General features: G+C 33.0%; 1 long non-coding RNA gene across 1 annotated transcript; it reads right to left on the bottom strand.

Annotated features, from left to right (window-relative positions):
- Positions 1–2,608: 2,608 nt before the first annotated feature.
- Positions 2,609–6,018, bottom strand: LOC111712377 (uncharacterized). Its single transcript, XR_002767433.1, has 3 exons — positions 5,913–6,018; positions 4,202–4,268; positions 2,609–2,652 (listed from the first exon to the last, which is right to left on the bottom strand). It is a non-coding gene; the product is annotated as an uncharacterized LOC111712377 (long non-coding RNA).
- Positions 6,019–9,114: the final 3,096 nt, after the last annotated feature.

The raw sequence follows: 9,114 nt of genomic DNA, 5'->3' as shown, positions 1-9,114 counted from the left end.
TAATCTTTGACTATGATGCATAGTTAGAATGAAAGGAATTTAGTCATTGTCACAAACTCAAATTTCTATCCCCTAGTCTAGCAACCGGATGATCCACGACCAATCCACGACATTGGGTTGCACAGATGTAAGGATTAGAAAATCAGAGTTTGTGGCAAAGACTCAATTCCTTTAAACAGAAATCTAAAATGAATAAGTAACAATCCTAGTTAGATGGGTAAAGTAAGACGTAAAGAAGTTACATTTTACAAACTGTACAGACAAATGTAAAACTATAAAAAATTGCTTTAATATGTTTGAAAAATCTTGGGCCCCTAACCTTAGACCCCTAACTGTTCTGCGTGCAAGTTTGAGGTTCCCGTACTTGCATAGATAATTTGGGTTTTAAAAGGTTTTGATATTTTTATACAGCCTCTATCCCAGTTTTGAAGATTGCTATTTTTCTTAGATCTTCTGTTAAGTGTAAACTCTATATATCCAATATCCAAGTTAGTTTAAATTATGCATTTTTCCAACCCACGCAGATTAAAGTTTTTAATTATAGCATTATATTTCTGATATTAGATACTTTAAACAAAACTTTAAATCATGGATTCAAGTGGTTTTTATTCCGATTAAAAAAACTTTCTTTTGATACTTTTTAATTAAATAATCCTGATCATGGATCAGTAAATTAACGAAATGAACTATTTTTTTATCATAATCTTTTCATCTTATGTTTTTTACTATTATTTGGGTTATCAATACAGAGCTGGGAACTTTAGAATGGTGGATATCAGAATTAATGCTTTATCCTCTGTTTTTGCTAAAGTTGAGACTAACATAATCTCGAGATTATGTTTAAATATTTAGATGAACAAGTTGGGGTCTAAGAACGACATATTGGTTAGTTTTTTGACATGAAGGGCCTTCACTTAATTTCTCACCCATTTATTTTTTAATACATTAGTTAAAATTGGTTACAAAAGAATACGGTGTATTTTGTATACCAATAAAGAGTAAGTTGAGAACTTTTTTCAAAAGATATTTCATCAAAATTACATTTATGTTTTACATCAAAAAGAAATTCTTAATTGCGCCGGCCGAATATAACACCAGTTTCAGTACATTTGTAACCACTTTGTTTAGAGTCTTAATGTCTCTTCCTTTTTTCTAATATTGGCCGACCTGTGCGATTGAGTACAAACTTGGTACAATGTCAAATCAAAAATAAGATAATAACGCAGACAAACACTTTTGCCAAATTGCCAGACAGTCATTTTTGAAAACGTCGATTATTTCATTATTCCCTTATCCAATCAATATAGTTTCAGTAGAAGTAGATATTTCCATTTACTTTTATAGCGCCGAAATAAAAATTTCTCTCTAATTGGATAATGAGCTAGATAGAAACCCTGATTGGATCAGGAGCTAATGGACTCGATATACAAGAGTGCCAATCGCATAACATCGTTTGTTTCGAAAATATTTTTAAAAAATGAATCTTAATTGTAAAATTAAGAATTTATTAGTTTTAAAATTCTAAATAGTGTACAAGCTAAACAGCAACCACCTTCCTAGTGGTTAAAATAAGCTTTATTTTATTTAAATAAAGCTTGCTCTTCAAAACATGATATTTTGTAAATCGTTTCATTAGTTTAGGAGAAATTAAACGAACTTTTGGATTTAATATTATATATTATTAGCTTTGGATATTTTATATTAGTAGCTTTGGATATTATATATTAGTAGATTTGGATTTAATATTATATATTAGTAGATTTGGATTTAATATTATATATTAGTAGATTTGGATTTAATATTATTTATTAGTAGATTTGGATTTAATATTATATATTAGTAGATTTGGATTTAATATTATATATCAGTAGATTTGGATTTAATATTATATATTAGTAGATTTGGATTTAATATGATTAGTGTGGATGTCAAGTTTACTAGAAACGAGACTGGGTTTCCCTTTGATTAATGAAAAATTCAAAAGTCTACTTAAACAAAATGGGGTTAGACCCTTTAATAAGTGTGGAATGTGGACGTCAAGTCTACCAGCAACATCGAGAATTGGCTTTCACCCTTTGATTATTGTGGATGTCAAGCCTACTAGAAACATAGATAAATTAACAACAGATAGAATACAAGATGTCCTGTTGAGTAGAATTACAGGACAGAGCGAGAGCCTGTTCTAAACGCTGCATGCACGTAAATACTTTGGGCTTCTGCCTCCGGGTTGATGTGAACGTAAAACCGCTAAATCTTGAAAAGACAACATCTAGTGTTCTATCTGTTATTGTTAACTAATCTTTGACTATGAAACATCGAGCATGTGCTGAAAAGTCTATATGCAGTTGGATTTTTTTTTATGGATTCAAAGCGGACTTGTTCTAAATAATTGCTTACATTTTCTTTTTTTCTCACTAAAATTTGTCAAGTTTATAAAATTAGAGGTTATAACAATGAATTTGAAGAAGCACAATGAATATTAAATATCAATACTTTTAATATCATTCCTATATTTGAACAAAACAAATTTTTACACGACATAATTAATATATGTAATATATGTGAATAAATCTAATAAAATAATAAACACCAATATGATTTACCTAGAATAGCCAAGGGGATTAGTCCAGTTGTAGAGAGAGGATGAAACATCTGTATAATATATATATATGTATATGTTTGAGCAAAGATATTTATTAAAATAAAGATAAGGCATATTGACATTTTTGGGTACCGATTTCGATTTTAAAACTTCTTCAGCCATAGTCAAAACCACTAAGTCTAAATTCTAACCGAATAGATGTCAGTTTTGTAGTTTAGCCTTGAGACTAATATAATTTAAAATATAACCTCAGATTCCTGATAAAGAATTAGGAATACATTATTTATTTATCTTTATCTCTTATATATTTCTTTTTATTTACTGAAAAACATTGTATTTTTAGATCTTTTAATGGATACTAGGTTTCTATACCTGGTAACTAACACCAGGTTTCCATGCCAGGTACCGAATACCAGGCTTCAATACTTGGTAACTAATACCAGGTTTCTATACCTGGTAACATATATCAGGTTTCTATACCTTGTAACGAATACCAGGCTTCTATATATGGTAACGAAAACCAGGTTTCTATACCAGGTTTCTATACCTGGTAATGAACACCAGGTTTCTAAACTTGATTACCAGGTTTCTATACCTGGTAACGAATACCAGGTTTCTATACCTGGTAATGAATACAAGGTTTCTATGCCTGGTAATGAATACCAGGTTTATATACCTGAAAATGTTTACCAGGTTTCTATACTTGGTGACTAATACCAGGTTTTTATACCTGGTAACTAATACCAGGTTTCTATAACTGGTAACTAATACCAGGTTTAAATACCTGGTAATAGATAGCAGGTTTCTAGACCAGGTAATGAACACCAGGTTTCTATAACTTGATTACCAGGTTTCTATACCTGGTAATGAATACCAGGTTTCTATACCTGAAAATGTTTACCAGGTTTCTATACTTGGTGACTAATACCGTACCAGGTTTCTATGCTTGGTAAATAATACAGGTTTCTATACCTGGCAACGAATACCAGGTTTTTATACCTGGTAATAAATACCAGGTTTTTAAACCTGGTAATGGATGTCAGCTTTCTATACCTGGCAATGGATACCATGTTTCTATACTTGATAACCAATACCAGGTTTCTTTTCCTGTTAACAAATACCAGGTTCATATACCTGATAACAAATTCCAGGTTTTTATACCTGGTAATGAATACCAGGTTTCTATTCTTGGTAATGTATACCAGGTTTCAATACTTGATGACTAATAACAGGTTTCTATACCCGGTAACTGATACCAGGTTTCCATACCTTGCAACGAATACCAGTTTTCTATACCTGGTAATTGATACCAGATTTATATACCTGGTAATGGATACCAAGTTTCTATACCTGGTAACTAATACCAGGTTTCTTCCATACCTGGTAGTGTAGTACACCAGGTTTCTATTCCTGGTAATAAATACCAGGTTTCTAATCCTGGCAACAAATGACAGGTTTCTATACCTGGTAATGGATACCAGGATTCTATACCTGGTAATGTGTACCACGTTTATTTACCTGGTAACGAATAACAGGTTTCTATACCTGGTAACGGATACCAGGATTCTATACCTGGTAATGTATACCACGTTTATTTACCTGGTAACGAATAACTGCCTTGAGGAATGGAAGACTGATGCTACTGCTTGAGTAGCTCACCATGAATCTAGAAAACAAAAATTATAAATCTACAAATCTTAAAAGTTTTTTTTTTTGATTTGAACGACAACCTTTATAAAAATAGAAATTTAAAAAATATGCATGATTAGATTTGGTTTCATACAATTTGACAATTTACCTTAAAAGAACATATTAGAACAAGACAATTGGCATTTTTAAAATAAAAATTAATTTACTAATTGTGCTTTACTGAAACCGCGGATTCTCTGCACAATTACTCCCAATTAAAGGGTACTCAGGCTTTAATGTAAAAGATAATTGAATAGTGAGTATAGATGTCCTATAGAAATACAATAGAAAAATAGCATGCAATGCTTTATCTCTTACTGAGTCTTACAGAAGAAGTTGTGCAAATTTGCTTTTCAAAACTATTTAAAACAATGCTTTGGTTTTTTTTCACCGATAAAATGTGAAACCCAGATTACAAAACAAACACATGTAATATATGAAACTAAATACTTTTGAAAGCTATGTTATAATCTAACATTATAATGTACAAAACTTTTAGTGTTCATCTATTCGAATAAGTTGAAAGCATTCCTTCCTTGCGGGAGGTTTAAGTCAATCCCTCTCTTGCAATTAATATTAACCTGTTTCTCATTTTAATGTTTTCAATTATTTTAAATATATTTAGTTAGAAGTATAACTAACTACTAAGGTATTAGCAAATTTACGTCGTTAACGATCGTTAACAAAAAATGGTTGTTAAAGGGTTTTAACTGTCGCTAACGGTCGTTAACAAAGATAAGAAAATGTAATGTAGTGGCAATAATAAAGTATATTAAGACCTGGGTATATTGAGAACTATCTAACCGTATCCACCCCTGAATATACCTGGATATATTGAGAATTATCTTCACGTATCTGCCCGTGTTTATACCTGGGTATGTTGAGAACTATCTAACCGTATCTGCCCCTGTGTATACCTGGGTATACTGAGAACTTTCTATCTGTGTCCGCCCCTGTGTATATTGAGAATAATCTATCTGTATCCGCCCCTGTGTATATTGAGAATAATCTATCTGTGTCCGCCTCTGTGTATATTGAGAATAATCTATCTGTATCCGCCCCTGAATATACCTGTTTATATTATGAGCTATCTAACCGTATCCGCCTTTGTGTAAACCTGGATATATTGAAAACTATCTATCCGTATCCGCCCCAGTGTATACCTGGGTATATTGAGAACTATCTAACATTATCCGCCGTTGTGTAGCCTGGATATATTGAAAACTATCTAACCGTATCCGCCCCTGAATATACATGGGTATATTGAAAACTATCTAACCGTATCCGCCCCTGAATATACCTGGGTATATTGAGAACTATCTAACATTATCCGCCGTTGTGTAGCCTGGATATATTGAAAACTATCTAACCGTATCCGCCCCTGAATATACATGGGTATATTGAAAACTATCTAACCGTATCCGCCCCTGAATATACCTGGGTATATTGAGAAATATCTACCCGTATCTGCCACTGTGTATACCTGGATATATTAAGAACTATCTAACCGTATCTGCCCCTGAACATACCTGGATATATTGAGAACTATCTATCCGTATCCGCCACTGTGTATAGCTGGGTATATTGAGAACAATATTCCTGCATTCGCCCCTGTGTATACCTGGGTATATTGAAAACTATAGCTAGAACGAAGCTAGGAACTACATAAGCCATGAGAAGAGAACAGTGAGACCATTTAGTTCCTCGGCCCAAATACTGGTACGGAGAGCATACAGCCTTAAACATAGATATAGAGAGATAGGTGTACTTAAGTACAAGCAGAATTTGGTAGCTTTTATAAACATTTCTTACACTAGATGGCACTAGCATGAAGTTTATATATAGTCTAAAAGAAAAAGAGCAGAATCCTGTTTTCTCTCAGTTTTCTGCAGACTCAGTGACCTCTACGGCGGAATATTTATCAAAATTGCATATGTAGCAGTATGCAATATGCCGAGGAGAAGGAGTTTCAGCTAACCCAGGTAAGAAAAGGGGGAAAGGGTGGTGTGGTGGGGCCGGGGATGGGAGATAAAGACTCGAATCGATTTACTTCAACTAGAGTATCAAGTACAATAGGTGGGGGGTGGGGAGGAAGGCAAGCCACACCTGTATAGGCTCCATCCCGCAATTTACTCACAAACATAGAGTTGAGGCAACTCCCTCACCCGTAGCTCTGATCTTTAGCCGAACCCCTATATCCTCCGGCAAAATGTCTTGCGATTTTCTCCTAAAATATAATATTTTGTACATGCCTGCTAATCTTGATCTTCTCTTAAAATGTTTTTGAAGAAAGAGACACATTTAATTTTCACCTGATATAACCCAGTTTAATATTCGGTTTAATATTGTCTACATATATCTATCTATCATCTACCTATCTGATTTTAGATAATTTAAAACCGAATCGTACCCGAAACTGTGTTATATTATTGTTAAACATTCAATTTCTCCTTACCTTCAAAAAATGTTTAAGGAAGATCAACATCAGTAGACATGTACAAAATATTACATTTTGGCCGCAGGGGCGGATACAGGATTTAAGTGAGGGGGGAGGCAAGATTTTTTAGGAACAAAAAAATCATGATTAGGAACAAAAAATCGTGACCCAGGGAAAATTTTTTTTGGCTTAAAACACTCAAAAAGAGTCAAAATTAATGACTAAAGACTAAAAAACTAGATTTTTAACTTTTCACATATTATAGTTTATTAAGACAGATTTTTTTCCTGTTTATCGCTAGGGTTTCTTTCCCTTAAACATGCTATTGAGAAGCTATTCTGAAAATAGGAACAAAAAATTCCAAATTCAGGGGGGGGACGGGGCGAATGTCCCATCGCCCCATCTAGCTATATATGTCCCTGATTTTGGGAGAAAATCGAAATAAATCATAGTTTTTAACAAAAATGTAATAACTATTGCCCCAGGCAGCACGAAAGTTTACTCATACTTCCGAAACCATATGATTACTATGTTTAGGTTAAAATAGATGCCATGACGTCTTTAAAATCTTAAATTAACGCTGAATTTTTCTGCAGTAAGCAATAGTAAATTCATTTTGCATGAGGATATATGGAGTGCGGCTAAGGAAGCGCTATGGGTGAGCGCGTTGCCACAACTCTATGTTTGTGAGTAATTTGCAGGATGGAGGCTATACGAGTGCGGCTTGCCTTTCCCACTCATGTGGCAACAGAGAAAAGGAACAATTTTACACGACGTCACAAGTGTCAAATATAACAAGGAAAATGAAGTTGACCTTTTTTCCAAGATTAAATAAAAATGTGTAAAAACAGAAAATAAAGAATTTAAAAAAATTGCACTTAGTTACTGTAAGGTGAACACTTTATTTTAAAATTATCACTATTATTAATAATTTTGTCGGACACTAAAACTGAGTTGACACTTGTGACGTAAGAACACAACTGCACTGGGCTGGGAGTGTAAAAATTCTTTGTTGCCTTCTACTGTACTAGAATCTATTTGATTTACTCTAAACCTTAAACAAAATAAATCGAAATCAAATTCTTCAGATTTAGAAAAAGACTAGACTTTAAACTTATTTCTAACACGGCTTTTATAAGGCTAAAAACTAGATTTGATTCTTTCTTAGATCATCGACGGCTTAAAAATCTGGTTTTGTTGTGAGGTAAAATTGTGTGCAATTAAGAATGAACATATAGGATTCACAACAGTACCCTTGAAACCCCAAACCTCAAACGAAAATACTCAGTAGATATAAAAAATTGATATCTATTTTATTTTCAAGGATACCCTTGTGAATCGGACATGTGACTCTATTAGGGTCACTTAATAAATACGTTTCCAGTCCCTTTCTGCTCAAAATATCTAACTTAATAAATACGTTTCCAGTCCCTTTCTGCTCAAAATATCTAACTAACATTTAAAAGGAGAAAAGATCTTTTTCTCTGAAAATTAAAATATCTTGATATTGAATTTTTAGATTTTCAGTGAAGATTTATGTGACAGTGCTTTGCAGGATTTAAAAGAAAAATATTTTTGTTTAATATAAAAAATTACCGAAAAGACACTCTAATTACTTTTAAAAGTTGAAAAATAAGAGTTTTAACAATAATGTATTTCAAAGAAAAGGTTTTAATGTAGAGATATCCGTCTTTGTTTAGGAGCAGTTGTTCTATCAAATTAAAGGAAAAGTCTTTTTTATTTATAATAAAAGTGATCTCTTCTATAGAGAGGTCCCTGCCCAATTCATACCCTTTAAACATTGATCGGAAGATATTGCCATTTTGTATCTTCAAAAATGTTTAATTCTGATAATTCTCTTAATTTTTTATGGAGTAGAAATACGTTGAAAAATTAGTTTTAACTTAATTTGAGGACTGTTGATTTGTTTCTGTTCAATCACAGTAATCTGCAAAGTAAAGAAAAAGTTGGAAACTATTTTTAAATTAATATAAAATGGGACAGGACGAGTGAGGAGATGCAGAGCCGCCGTGAGCCTTGCAAAATGACCGCCGGAGGCTGCTGATACGCAGAATGACATCCATATGCAAAACCCCCTTGAAATCAAAAGTTTTCACTGGTTTGGCTTAGCCCCCATAGCCTCTCCCCTTGAATACGCCTCTGTCTGTGACTGTGCCATTCTGTCTCCGCGCCCCGTATTTTGATCCCCGCCTACTGTACTTATTTTTATTTACTTTTCATGTCTTATCCAACTAAAAATCAAAATATGCCTTTTGGCGTGCTACGACTTTAAAGGAAAAGAGTTTCAAAACGATTAACTTTATTTAAATCCAAAATCTGTATAGTAAAAATATCTGAATATGTAACACATGTTTTGACTCAGCTG

The sequence above is a fragment of the Eurytemora carolleeae genome, unplaced genomic scaffold (assembly GCF_000591075.1).
Source record: "Eurytemora carolleeae unplaced genomic scaffold, Eaff_2.0 scaffold1229, whole genome shotgun sequence".
Taxonomy (NCBI): Eukaryota; Metazoa; Arthropoda; class Copepoda; order Calanoida; family Temoridae; genus Eurytemora; species Eurytemora carolleeae.
Note: the sequence above shows the minus strand (reverse complement) of the source record. Positions and strands in the feature narration are given on the sequence as shown.